The 15,903-nt window shown below is 34.8% G+C and overlaps 1 long non-coding RNA gene across 1 annotated transcript; it reads right to left on the reverse strand.

Moving 5' to 3' along the window:
* Positions 1-284: 284 nt before the first annotated feature.
* Positions 285-7,585, reverse strand: LOC128216878 (uncharacterized). The gene is made up of 3 exons (XR_008258152.1): positions 7,516-7,585; positions 5,268-5,618; positions 285-3,023 (listed from the first exon to the last, which is right to left on the reverse strand). It is a non-coding gene; the product is annotated as an uncharacterized LOC128216878 (long non-coding RNA).
* Between the last annotated feature and the right edge of the window lie 8,318 nt (positions 7,586-15,903).

A 15,903-nucleotide genomic window follows, 5' to 3' on the forward strand; every position in this document is an offset into this window, starting at 1 on the left:
GGTGATTTATATTGGCCCACTCGTATGTCCTCAGCTTTGTCCACCTCACTGGCCGTCAACGAGTCATTTGACGATTTTTTATTATGGCATACTCGTGATGTCCACCATCCCAGTGTTGCGAGCATTGCGCTTAGACTTTAGATGGTACGCTATGTTATCAATCGTTGCCTAATGTGAAAAGTACCATATGACCTATGACATTATTTTATTTAAACCAACCTGAGTGAATTTAAACATATGACCAGCCAGAGTCATACAAATAAGAAAACTAGTAATAACAGCAAATAATAGTCACTTTATTTTAGCAAACTTTCAGAAATATAAAGGTTTACAGAAAAATGTATAGAAAAATGTAGTTGCTCAATACAGATCAACAAAACTAACCCCAAAAAGGGGGTGTGATATTACGGTGAAGAACAAAATTATTAAGGGCAAGCCAAGTCTGAAGAATGTATGACTGAATACTAATAATTGCAAATGAAATCAGAATGGCAGTCAAAATGAACAAATTAAACACAAGATTAGGCAGGGCAAGTTCAAAGTGCCACATGTTAGTGCTGTTTTAGACCCTAAATGAATTGAAATGGTGAATACCAGTGTTGAAATTGAACTGAGGCTATTGTCATCAATTGACCACCATCAACCTAGAGGGTCAACAGGACTACCTGGTTAATCTTTCATAGACACTCAATAGTGCTGATAAATCAGCTAGACAATTTGTAAGATATAAATATTTTAAGGTAGAAATAAATCTAGCATCTTCAAGTTGTTATCAAAAATGACAAAGTATTGCTGCACACCTCTGAGGTAAATGTTGGTGGGAGTCTTCTGAGCTTATCTTAAGATATTGTCAACAAGAATTTCTGGAGCAGAGTGCTGCTAGTAGAGATGCAGAGCATTATATACTAGGAAATGATCAGGGGTTAAGTAGATGCTCACACTTCATTGGCTAAAAATGTTTGCCCCTAATCACAATAATAATATACATGAAATAGTCACTAAATTATATACATCATGAAATATTCATTAAGGATTTATATAGTAGAACTTATACTCAAAGAGACTTCAATAAGAGAAACAATAAACTATTAACTTCAGAAAATGATCAAAAAGTCAAGCAGTGAATATATCATTTTACCCGATAGGTAACTTAATATTTCCAGTCAAATATATAGTCCAATTTCACTCAATCAATAAAGTCTTTAAGTATTTGCAAAGTTCTAGTACTTGAATAATAATGTTCCAGGGTAATTAATCACAATATTTACATAATAATAATTCAAATATCTGTCTGACCTTGACACAAGAATGTAAACAAAGGCCCCAATGGAATCATTCAATGGGAAACTTGGTCCCTTTGTATTTATAATCACAAAGTTATATTAACAGCACACAACCTTAATATTGAAGAAGGAAGATATAGAAATGTAAACCGAAAAGATAGAAAATGAAATAAATGTAATATGAATGTTGTAGAAAATGAATACCACTTTTTGTTAGTGTGTCCTCATTATTTGGATTTACGTACAATATATATACCCATGTATTATATTCACTGGCCTAATATGACCAAATTTAATAACGTGATGTCCTGTAATAATGATAAAATATTGAATTATATTGCTACTTATTAATCATTCGCTACGGATAGAAGAAATGCTGCTTAGCATAATTAACATGTCTAAATACATTTCATTTATAGTTATTGTTCATACTTTTCTCCTCAAGATTAAATGTTGTAAAAATGATCTCATATTTATTTCATATATATAGTTCACTCTTTTTTGTTGTCATTAATGCCATCTCGTATGTTCTTTGTGTACTGGCAATGTTCTAATTAAATTTGTTAATAAAACTTTGACTTTGACTAAAGTCTCATTATGTGTAACAAACATTCTAATGATCACAAAATCATCACTGAAATCAAACACAAGCACTAATTCTAAAATAGAGATTAATAAACAGAAATTATTCCAATCAATGGCCCCTAATTATAGGAATTAAACCATTCTTATCACAGCTCTAGTTGGAATGGGTCACTGCTGATCTTAATACAGACTGATTCCTTATCAACTAAAGGAAAGAAAATACTGGTTCAAATACACTAATTTATGTAAATATTTCTCACAAATGTAAAACTTAGGGTCTTATATAAAAAAATATATTAAATATGGGAAAAGGCACCAAAATATGGTAAAACCATATGAAAATGTCTTTGAAATGAAATATTGGCAAGAAAATTATATACATGCAAATAAAATGTCAAGGGATGAGTTACCTAACTTGTATGTATGCATTTATTTATTTTATCAGAAAAATAATGTTTCAAATAAGAAAATAGTATTTTTTATGGAAAATTGTGAAATATTATGCAGTAATATTTAGTTAAAACCTATTTTTACCACAACAGCAAAAACTAGCGAACAGTCCTTGCTCAGAGATTCCTCGCGGCCGCAATTTTGGAATTAGCTCTGTTATAAATTCAAAATTTTACGAAAATATTATTGCCTACTATTAAACACATATTATCTCATTAAGCCAAATTACATGCTCAGATAACATAGAACACTTACAAGTGTCGTTTGTTCATCGAGAGACCGATATCGGTAAATCTCTGACAAATCTGACAGGGTGTGTACATGTATACTTATTATATATGTTTGTAATCAATTTGAAGCCAGGGTCTTTATACACTTTAATTACACGTTGTGACAGAATACGATATTTCAAGTCCAAAGGCAGCTGTTCAAAACTCTCCTTGTTGAGCAGTTGGCGAACATCAAAACACATCAAATAATCCGCCCCTTCTTGCAATAGCTCTTCATAATCAAACTTGACCGCCAGTAATAATACTGCGAGTATTTTTTCTGCATACTGTGAAGTGCAACTATAAGAAGACACACGTATTGCCTCTTGAATTTCTTTCTTCAAAACACTGTCACTTAATATTTTTCTGCAATGTTTAATCATGGACTCATTTTGGTACTTTTCTGCGATTTCTACCATCTGGATCACGTTTTGGTCTGTAAATAAAAGGTATGTTGTACTGCTTTTAAAAATCATACAATCTGACATGTACTAATTTTGATTGTTAATTTATATAGGGATGTATGTATAACACATATTACTGTAATGTGCCGACTCTATATTCAATCAGTGTCATAGAGCTTATATGGATCGCTGGAATATATAATTTTCCTCAGGCTATTTTGCCTTATGAACAAAGGATTGAAAAATGATTGGTAAGTTAACCATAATCAACCAAATAATGAGGATTCAAAGATCATAAGTATATATATCATGTGTTTCCGGTACGGATAGAAAAATACGACCCGAGGGCACACGCTTAAGCCGGTAACGAGGCTTGCCGAGTTACCGGCCACGCAGCTTGCCGGAGGGTCGGATTTTTCGATCCGGACCGGAAAAACATGATTGATATTTTTTTTTGCAAATCTAAAATTATCAATTTGTAGAATTTTCTTTTTGTACATTTCATCAAACAGCGCGTGCGACGTTGTTTACTGACGTCATAAGGCGCAGTAGTTTTAAATATTAACTAAAAATCCCGTTTTTTTACGATTATGTATTTTCAATTTTAATTAAAAGTCTTGCATACATATTTGATTGCGATTTATTGAAATTGCATAATATACTTTTCATAAACCATACAATAAAAGAAATAACGAAGTGGCGCGTTGCTGCGCGTGACTCATCTTACATGAGGGTGTAAGACGGGTTTTTCCAGCACTGGTCACATGACCGGAAACCCACGTCCGGTATGCAAGAATACTTATTGGTTTATTTCAATCACTTTAAAGCTGCACTGTCACAGATTGAACGTTTTGATTACTTTTTTATTTTTTGTCTTGGAACGATCCAAATTTTGCGAAAATCCATGGAATCCACTAATATAAGTCTGCTGACGAAAATTTAACAAAAAAAAGATTTTTATACTTAAGTTCAAAAATTGATGTTTCATGCTTTTTTCTTAAACCGTTACGGTTTAAGCCACAAAACATTAATTTTCGAACGGAAATATAAAAATCTGCGCTCTGATCTTTTGTCAGCAAGGTTTTATCATTGGTTTGGAGAATGATATTTACGCAAAAATGTGCTCTTTCTAAGACAAAAAAAAGTTGTTAAAATGTGAGAGTGCAGCTTTAATTATGAATGGCCTTCTCTAACGGGAGCTTGTATATTGACAATGCAAACTACCTGAACCATCGCAATGCTGTGTGACTAACAAGGATACCAAGTATTTGGCTCCTGGGGTTCCAAGCCACCAGCTCTGTTATACAGACTAGATAACAATGCTCTATATGTATCTGGCTTCTTGAAAATAAACACTTTGAAACTACAAGATGTGCCAAGTCCCTGATGTTATTCTATACACCAGTATCCCTTAGGCTTACTCCCCTGAACCCTTGTCAGCACACAGATCGCAGTGCCCTGTGAACAACGCATTTGCTAGGTATGATGCTTACTAGAGTTTCTAGCCACCAGCTCTGATCACAAGACCAGATCGGAATGCTCTATGTATCTGGCTACTAGAACTGAAACACTAGAACGACAAACGACAATTTGCCGGTTTACTGCTTGAAGTTTTGAAGTTACCTCAACAGCGGTAAGACACAGAATGAGTATTTGTGGGGAGGGTGGGGGTGTACAGACAGAGTGTAACTCTGGTTAGAGCTACCCTGGTTCTGTTACGTGCACCAATGTATAGCACTGTCACAAGGGACCCTCATTGAACGTCCCTCCCAGAAGACAATTAGAATACATTTTTAGTGACGTGGCAGGCATACTTGTGGCCCCTGGAATGAAGGTCAAGTGTGTTACCACTAGACCATGGATCCGCCACGGATGACTATTTCAGCTGAGCGACGCGCTCAGCGTCGCGCTTAGCGACGCGCTTGTATACTCTCCAGGCGGACAAGTTCATTATTCAAAAGGGTAAAACGGGAAAACTCCTCTTTCAAAAACTTGTAGGAAGACAGCTCTAATTTTGCCAATACCAGTACTTTTTGAGAAAACAAGTCTTGGTTGATAAATAATGTTTAACATGATTCCTTCAATTATTAATAAAATACTTATTAAATACTTGAACAAAATAAATAAGTCTTGAATGTAAAACTAAACTTTGAAAAACTCCACCAGACATTAAACTTTGTTTAAAGGCAAATGGCCAATGTAGAACAGGGGCGGTTACGCTTCAGTAAATATAATTGCTGAACGTATTATCAGTAATGTAATCAAAATCAGACTACCTGTTGGAAGCTCTACTAGCAATGGATCACAAAATTTTAAGAATTGTATAAAATCAGCCATATCAATGTCCTCAATGACTACTTCTTTTTTCCTCCGCTCAATGCAATCATGTTCAAAGTAGGCCTTAATCACGGGTGAACATCTTGTTATAATAACTTTGGAGAAGAACAACCGATTGTTGGTTGTAGTATTTTTTGGAAATGTAAACATCACTTCGTCATCTTCAGTAAACTCTCCTGGGCTTTCGAAATTATGTTTTGGTTTCTTCAACGGAGCTTCTCCGAAACTATCCTGTGTTGAGGTCGCCATTTTTGTAAATCGTAAAAATTCTTTCTATTTCTATGGAATCTCTGAAATTAAGCAAATACTTTGATCATCATGCAATTTTTCAGTGTATGTCAACATAATATTAAAATATTCAGCTTTCCAGAGTGCCAGTCATTTTCACAATTGTTAAAGCGCTTTTAAGGTTAAGTAGAAATTATTATTTTAAATTCAGTTTTATGGGAAATCATGAAGATTAATACTGCTAAATATCTGGAAGAATGCATCTGAAGTAAAACAAATCGTACTGTACTGTAGAGTTTGTTAGCAAGCTAAGAATAAACAAGAGATGTTTGTCAAACATTATGCCCACCCCTCCCCCTGAGCGCCATGTTGTCAGGATTATTTGGACAATTGAATGAAATATGCATGGACCTCCAAGTTTTAGGGCCATGGGTGCAGGCAGTGTCAAAAAATCGCACAGACAAGCTTTTTGCCTTCAAGGTCACTGTGACCTTGACCTTTTACCTGATGACCCCTTAAATTGAAAGGGGTCATCTACAGGTCAGGCCCAGCCCCCTAGTCAAGTTTGATGATCATAGGTCCAGGCTTTGTTGAGATATCACTGGGAGAAGCTTTGTTAACTTTTTCGTGTTAAAGGTCACTGTAACCCTGACCTTTGACCCGATAAAACCCCAAAATCTGCTGGTCATGCCCATTATTCATGTCAAGTTTAATGACCATAGGTCCAAGAATTGTCGAGTTTGCTTTCAAGGTAACTGTGACTTTGACCTTTGACCTGATGACCCCCAAAATAAACATGGGGTCATCAACTGGTCAGACCCAACCTATAAGTAAACTTTGAGGGCCATGGGTGCAGGCATTGTCGAATTATCTCTCGGACAACCTTTTATTAATGTGACGTTGCCCTTTGGCCCTATGACCCCAAAAACCAAAATGGGTCATATATTGGTCAGGCAGAACCCCAAGTCAAGTTTGAAGGCCATAGATGAAGGCATTGTCGAGTTATCATTCAAGGTCATTGTGACCTTGACCCCTGTCCCGATGAACCCCAAAATCAAAAGGGGGCATCTACTGGTCAAACCAAACCTCCAAGTCAAGATTGAGGGCCATGAGTGGCGGCATTGTCAAATTACCAGTCGGACAACCTTTTACCATTCAAGTTCACTGTGACCTTGACCTTTGACCCAATGACGCCTTATATCAATAGGGGCACAGCCTCCAGGTCAAGTTTGGTGACCATAGGTCTAGGCATAGATGATTAAATACTCGGACAAGCTTTAAAATCCTTTTACCATTTGAGGTCACTGTGACCTTGACCTTTGACCCGATGACCGCTAAAATCAATAGAGGTCATCTACTGGTCAAGCCCTATCTTCATGTCAAGTTTGATGACCATACGTCAAGGCATTGTTGAGTTATCACTCGGAAAACATTTGGTCTACCGACGGACTGACCGACCTACCAACCGACCGACCGACCAACATGTGTTCTTCTTCGAACGGGGGCATAATTAAAACGTTATCTGCAAACTGGGAGGTATTGGTCCCAGCTGCAAATGAAACTGGTTTAACTCTGAAAATATTAACTATGGTAACTACACCTGCTATTGTATTGCATGACTACGTAATTTATTGAATTCAATAATAACTAGCTGCATTTATAATACAAAGCATTTGTCCCCCCCCCCCCCACACACACATAATGTAATGTAAATGTGGACTTAAATTCATTATAGGTCAGCGATAATGTGTCTGTATCTGTATTTATACGACGCAGGACCAACTCTGACATAAGGCGTCGGTGGTGAGTCCTGCCCCTGGTCGTTCAGTCACGACTTGTGAGAGCTGCCTTGAAGCTCTCCACGAGTGTCGAGTACAAGTGTACTGCAGTTGAATCTAAACATGGTTAACTTCACAGCAGAAACAATTATAAAATAATGTTCCCAACAGGTTTACTTACCATTGAATTACTATATTTTTATCCTTATTTACGACCCTCACTAACATGCAAAAATAACCCGGAAGTTAACAGTGCTGTTTACTACCAAACTCGACGAAGCGGTCACTTCCTTGTTAAAAGTCGACGCAGTGGTTACTTCCCTGTTAAATGGAGAAGGATTGCTTTGCAACTTCCCTGCCTAAGTTTTGAATGAAAACTTCGAAATCTAGGCAAATTTAAAATAATAACAACCAACGGTAATTTGCTAGACAATACAATGTTGTAAGCATGCATAGTTACTCATTTTTTTTAAATGTCAGCAATGAGACGCTCGGCCTTTGGACCAGTACCGCGGCATTAAATACTTATATAAACCATGATAATAATACAGTGTAATAATTTGCACATATAAAATTATTGTTGAAAATAACGTTCTGCTGCCAATCATTCTGTAATAGTTATAACTATATCCAATATGCTCCTAGATACATGCTCGCCACTGGTCACTTATTATTAGTTTCCAATAACTGGCCAATGAGAGAGGAAAAAGCAGCTTCTTGTACAATACTCCAAACAACATTTTCCAATGTTCGACAAAGCTGGTGTTCAGAAATACTGAAAATAGCCTGTCAACAGTTTCTTTTGATAAAAAGATTGCGTTCGCATTTTTCTTAACGTTAGAAGGTGACGTGGTGTAAGTGATGTTGGTATGTGGGTGCATAAGGCCGTTTTGTGGTGGAAAACATTAAGATATCTAGGAAGTAGAAATTGAAATAATTCTTCACCAGTATAGGTGCAAGATGACCTCTTATTATGGTTAAATACACAAATATAGTGTTACGTGCGACGTCAAACAAGGCCAACAGATCCCTTCAGGGAAAAGCATGTATATAAAGACCAGCGGTCCCCTGCATGCATGCTTGACCCTGAAGGGGTCCGTTGGTCTTTATATATACAGTAAATTAAATTCTCTATCCACACAGAGCCCGGACTTTGCTAATTTTCGTTTTACTAACCAAGTAAAATACATGAACGTACTTCTGTCTATAACGGAATGTTATACTATGAACACAAATCCACCGCCTACAGCGGACCGTTACAATAGACAGAGAATGCCATTACAACCGCCGACCGTATAATATCTGTTCTTGTGTGATACAATTTGCTAGTATATTTAAAACCTGAAATTTTCATTGATGGTGCATTTCTTCAATAAACCGTAATGATACGCAATGCTATGCACGGTGTGTGTTTTAAAGTTTTTCTCAGCAACTGCCAAACGTCATTCGTTCGCGTAAAAAATCATTCTCTAATTTATTGCTGCAAATAAATTAAAGTGCTATCAGACGGTTGTTTTGGTGAAATTTAGTCGGAAACAGCTTCCATGCATGTTCCATAATTATTTACAAATGCATCATCCGAATTTAGTGAAATCATATGAAGATATTCGAGTATTAGTGTGTTTTTGGTGTAGCGTGTAGAAAACAAGCATACGGATAAATTGTTTCCATTGCGCTGAACATCAACATTACTTTCTGCGATGTTTACAGTAGTCGAATATTGGTTGTCAAACGTCTTTTGGCCTGCGTAAATGGATAAAGTTCTAAGGTATGAGAAATAGTTTACGAGTTTGCTTCGGATATCATTATCTTCTGAAATGATGACTGTGAATTCATATAGTCAAGGGACTATAAGATAACAACACAACTGTGAGAGTAATAATAGCTATGTTGTGCAACTATAAAAAAGAACTGCATGCTCAGACAATGCCGGCTGATGTATACAAGAATAGTTATAAAGTCTGTTTCATATTATGTAATGAGTATAAGGACATAATGGAACATCTATATGCGTTTCAAATGCAAAATAATATATATAGATAGGCACCGCTTAAAGCAACACTTAAAAATGGGTTTCATTAATGCCATTCGCTAGGGATTCAGAATATGTAAAGAGCACCTTTAAAACATCAACCAGATCTTAGACTAACACATTTACCACTTGTTTCAACAATGTCGAATGAATACGTTAGAATATAGTTAGTTAGAATAAAAAAAACTTCATTTCAAGAAGATGTTCTTTTCTGTAGAATGCTCGTATAATAACCCCACAAGAAATACACATTAATAAATTTATTCTTGTATCTACGCATAGTTCCGAATTTTCATAAAAGAAATCGAAAAAAAGATATTGATTACACATGTGGTCATAACTATGTGGACAAGCCAATTAATTTGATTTCAGGTAACACAATACAAATCTAGTTATGCTGGGTAAAATGGTATGAGGAGAAATAATATAAGCGTAATATAACAACATCTAGGTACCATTTCTGGATTTTTAACAAAACTAATATTAAAAATATCATCTAATTCCTATCAAAAATTACTTTTCTCACTATTTCCATTAAAATATTTGCAAATATATACCGACTGGGGCAGTCAAAAGAAAGACATTTGGTCAAATTAGATATACTACTTCTTCAGTTCTTTCTTTTTTAACTTATAGGCATATATGTGTTGATTTAAACTCGCGGCTTTGTTTGTCAAGTAAACGGATAAGGGAAAACGTAAAGGAAGCGTGGAACATGAAAAGATACATAATTCGTATCGAAGACATTTATTATACGTTTTTTTTCACAGGAGATGGCCAAAAGTGTATGCTTTAAATATAAGCCATATTTTCAATAGCCTTAAATAAGTGTATCATAAACTAATAATCTGTTCATGATATTTTGTTGAATTCATAAACAGTGCAAATGGTAGTAAAAGGTCAATACTCAATTGAAACTAATAATACTTATAACATAGAATAATGGGAAAAAGCACGCTTTTCAGAAAAGTATTATATCTTCCCTGCTCAATATCTTAATAACATATGCACCATGCTTTGCCCAAAGTGATGTCATGGAAAGGTCACATTTAGAAATTGGTAAATAATTTCTGAGATTAAATTCCATAGTAAACACAATCATGGCCTACATCTTCATATTATTCCAAATGTATTTAATATTACAAATGCACAATCAAAGATATCTAGTTAATCGGTATAAAATGCCAAAATCTTTGGGGATGTTGGTAACTATATAGGTAATTTTAGGTTAGGCTTTGGGTATGAGTGAGTCTCTTAGAATGCTTTGTATGTTTTTATTTACTTTCAAGCAGCAAATAAATGAAGACATGAATGAAATGGCAAAAATATACGTACATTCTAAAGTTTCAAAACGTGTACATATTGTAAGGGTCTTCATCAATACAAACGTAGATGGGGGAGGACGCTCTACCAAACCTTCAAATTTTCGCTTTTTGTTCGTTTTGAGGTATGATATATTTTCAAGAAAGGAAACTACATTATTTGCAACATGTTTTGTAGTAATTATGGTTTTGTGCGGGAATATTTTATCATAGATTTCAATACGATCCAATAGTTGATGAAATCAGAACTACATTGAACAAAATGGGGGGGAGGGGTCCTTAAATTCACCTCCTAGTTTACAGAACTGCAAACTTCTTTCTTAAAATATATACAATCATCACAAAGCCACAATACATTGTTGACTGGATAGTGTCAGACACTTTTTTCATCTGAAACAAATCCTGACATTTTTACTAAAAGACTAAGCACACGTTATACTTTATTAAAAATATAATGGGTGATTATTAATTGTAAAATTCTAAATCGTACAGAGAGAATAAGATGATTCAAATTTTGACAAAATAAATCTACAATATAGTGCAATTTCACACAAGTACAGTTCTAACTTTAGTGTTAATCAATTCTTCAATTGTGTATACATTTCTATGCTTAAAACATTATTGATAAATAATACTACTGTTAAAATATATCTGTAATTCATGAAATATTGATATTCATCGTGACACATACGGTTATTTTTTCGACGTTTCTCTGTTCATAAGTTTGAATTTACACGATAAATATCAGGCTGAATTTAAGAGAATAATATCAAGAAATGTTTCAAATAAATGTTGACTGGTCAAAGCAAAAACTATTTACCATTGATAAATATAGGAAGTCATGTGATAATAATGTTTAATGTAGAAAGCATGGTACATGATAAGCCCATATATTGATAAACAGAAACGTTGTTTACTTGCTGACCATTTAAAAAACAAACTTTTCATGCATTTACATTGAAACATCATTCCTAAACCCAATATTTTCTATAAACAATTTGGCACAAGAGATTCTAAACAAATGTAACAAAAATATTTTTTTTAGCTCGATACTCTTTTTTTCTTATTTGACCACACTTAAGTAAAATCATAACACGGCTAATATTTGCAGGTTGCAAACGCTTTTACGAAAATGTATCTCCGTTGGAGTGTCTTTTTAGTCATTGACAAACAACTTAAAACACAAAAACACTATATCTATGCCGAACGTTAAAATTACAATAATATAACAAATACTTATAACATGTAACACATATAAATATAAAGTCTGCTTCGAATTTCAAAACATGTGTCTTCAGTTGGAAATATTTGTTTATACGGGAATCATATTTGTTGTAATGAGTTAGTCTGGTGTTCCTTCCCCCCTACACTATCGTTATCGGGACGTACTGTATGGACTATCAGTAAGCAGGGTACCAGACACGTATGGACTAAGACTACACATAAGGGGATTGCCGCCTTCTACTAGCTGAGATAAGGCAAAATTGGTTCTAAGGTTACATAGTGATAGGCTTTAATAAGGGCGTTTTATATTTCTTCTGTACATCTGGACACTTTTCAAATCTAGTTTCCTCATACACATCCAAAACACGTTTTGACAGAATACGGTATTTCAATTCTACAGGCAGTTTTTCGAAATGCTCTTTCTTGAGGAGATTGCGAACGTCAAAAAACGCCAAATAGTCCGCTCCTTCTTTCAACAACTCTTCGTAATCATACTTGGCTGCCACTGATAACACTGCAATTATACTGCTTGAGCATACATCTAAAGATTTTCCTTTATGGACCTGAAATACTTTCTTCAACACATCGTCGCTGTCGCTCATTATTCTCCTACACTGCTTTATCATAGATTCATGTTGGTACTTTTCTGCGATTTCAACCGCCCGTGTCACATTTTTGTCTGTAAGTAAAACACAAATGTGAACCATTAATTGAAGCTTATATTTGTAACAAACAAAAGAAAAAACATTCAACATTAAGAAATAAACATTAACCTGATGTACAGTGAGTTTAGATAGCACTGTTTAATAGATGAGAACATGGGTACATTACCTGTTGGTGGTTCTAGCATCTTTGGATCACACCATTTTAAAAAATGCACTGAAATCGTCTAATTTGATGTCTACAATATTGACGTTCTTATCCTCCCGCTCCTTGAAATCGTGTTCAAACATGGTCAGAAACACGGGTGAACATCTACCTAGAATCGCCTTTGAAAAATACAACTTTCTGTTACGCTCATTCGGAAAGGTAAATCCCACTTCCTCGTCTTTATCGAACACCCCCGGGCTTTCATACAAGCGTATTTCCCTCTTAAACGCCATGTTTTGTTGTGATACTACGCATTTATGCGATGACACATGCATTAAATTTACTGTAAACACCAGGAAGTTTAATCTGCAATCACGCTATTTTAAATGTGTATGTAAATGTCTTTATGTTTACAAAGATAAGGAATTTCACTCCGATCGATTGCACGCTAGTGAAAATTCAAATATACAGATATTGTAAAACAAATGTGATTTTGCCAAAATCGGCACTTCATAAGCCTTTGACCATGGCCAAAATACCAATCAAGAGATTTACAAAAATTGTAAAGGTTACATAAACGAAATGCTAATAGAGATACATGTACAATAATTAACGGGCACTATGGCAACCAGCCCTTTATTTACTGATGATTCTGTTAAAAGGTAGAATGTTAAGGCCTAACAGACGTTAAATAAGAGAGAAACACCATCATAATACAACAATGGGAGGTTAATACAGTTATTGGGGTTACCGCTTAGGATGCTCAGCAAATCTTCAACATTTGGGGTTTAACCTGGTTTATCAATACTCAACCTCACACAACACCACCTGTATTGATTTAAGTAAATAATATCCTTGAATAAGGACGTTTCAATGATAAATAACGTAATTATTTGTATATAATAATGATAGATCAAGCAAATTAATGAACTTTGTTTCTTTATTTCTTGTTGATCTCCTTCAAAATTAATTTCCATTTCATTCAAAACAATGAAGGACATAGTTCACAGAGGTCTGAACGTCTGGTTCGCTTAAAATGGTAGAATTGAAGGATTTACATTCTACTTACATGTTATGGCTAACGTTTAAAGTCCTTGACACCGCACAATTATTGCGGAAAACACCCAGTTTGACGAATAAAACAAATGCACGAAAATCACAGGGGGTTTGATGGGGATGACCAAGTTTTGAAGAGTTAAAAACCAACCAAATGAAAAAGGATAAAAATGCGAACATTGAGTAAAATCAAGGTGGTAGATTTTATTGTCGTTTTGAATATTTCTGTGTCGAATATAAATACTGATTTTTATATGCTTTTCGGTGAAGTGTTATTTGAAATAAGTGTGGTATTGTTACTGCTTTTATATACTTTCAAAAATTTGCATTGCTTTAACTATACCGATTAGTTTTTTTTAAAGTCCTAAAAAGACGTAGCATTGGTTTGTGATTCATGCGGTTTTATCTACCCCTACCCCCCCCCCCCCCACACACAGCAATTGAATTTTGGCGTATGGTCAACATTTAGTTCAGTCCCCTTTTAAATAACAATTTTTTGCTATTTGTTAAGGGTTTTTTTTCGTGTGAAGATTGTATGTTTTTTTCCAAAAAAATAGTACAACAAAAAATACACAGTAATGAACTTTTGAAGTTCAATAGATGATTGAAATCGAAGAGAAGTTCCAAAATGATTCAATGGAACACCATTGTAGAAACATAATATGTACGAAGATTAGCATCTCTGCGCAAAAACGATCATTGCAATATTATCAGTACGTAGCTTCAAAGTATATTCAGACTAAAATCAAGTTTTTGGGGTTATCGACAATGCTAAGTTTGAAAAACTGCATGTTGATATTAAATATCGCAATAGGTCTAAACGTGTATTGATGGAGTAAAGGAGGTCTTAAAATTGTAAGAGTGTTCATCTTAGACTAGCTATTTCAATATTCTAGTTTTAAGGTCTATTGGCCAAATATCAGAAGAGCTTACCCGATAGCGTGGTGTGGGTGCCTCTTAACTTATACAGAAGCTAGATATTCAGGAGAGCTCGGTTCCTTTCTTAAACCAGCGAGTTCCGCCCATGCATTACTGGATTATGGCCTCGAAATAATGCAGTATTTTTAAGGGTGACATCTTTGTATAATTCCTGTTTCGTCGGCCGTCCCAAGGCGGTGACCTCAACATTTATTGGTAAAGATCTTTTGATGCATGTTGTGGTTTAAGTTGTTATGTTAATAGCTTATGTGCCTCTTGTTTTGTGACTAACACGCTTTAGCCCTGCTTCTTGCAACAGTGTCTTTGTTAAATGTTTGACTTCTGAAATTGTCTCTGGTGATATCGCCCTCGAAAATGACAATTCAGAATATCAAATGTCACGTCTTTCTCGACTTTAGCGTATCCCCGGGCTTTTATATCAGGATATAAACATCTTGTTTAATGGATTTTAATCGTTAACACTTGTATCACGATCAAAACAGGACGTTTAGATTCGTATTTTGTGGTGTTGATTTACGTCATAACAAGTACCAGATGCAAACAATTTTATTAAGTATCGTTAAATTATAAAATGTTATTTGTTACAAAGAATATTTTATTAACTAACTAATTAATTAAGTATGGTCTAAAACAAACACTAGATAACATTACCAAAACATTAATAAAAGTTCTAATTGCTGCCATATTGATTTGGTAGCTTAAACGATAAGAGTCAATTAGGTACCACAAGTATTATAATAATACTATAAAACATCAGGGACAAGCCCGTAATGCAATGGCCATAACGACAACGATCTAGAGACACTAACGTATCAACGCCACACACCCCAATACAAATACAATTGACAGACCTAAAACTAATCAAAATATATTTAGAGATACATGATGAGATAACCGCTATTGTACGGTCATTGAATCACGAGTACACTGGAATACGACTCTGGTTTGAATGGCCATAACGTCACACGTATCCCGACATTTATCAATAAAACCTGACCTAATTTGAATCGCCTCATTTGCTTTGAAAGATTTTCCGATTAATGTTTGCAACCAAAAAAGGTTGTCTTGGCCTGTATTTCAAATGCTATATTTAATATCGATTAGGAGTTTAAGTAGAGTATATTTCGTGGATATCACATTATCATTTCTTTATAAACATTTATAAACCAAATTAGGCAGACAAACC

Source organism: Mya arenaria, chromosome 14 (assembly GCF_026914265.1).
Source record: "Mya arenaria isolate MELC-2E11 chromosome 14, ASM2691426v1".
NCBI lineage: Eukaryota > Metazoa > Mollusca > Bivalvia > Myida > Myidae > Mya > Mya arenaria.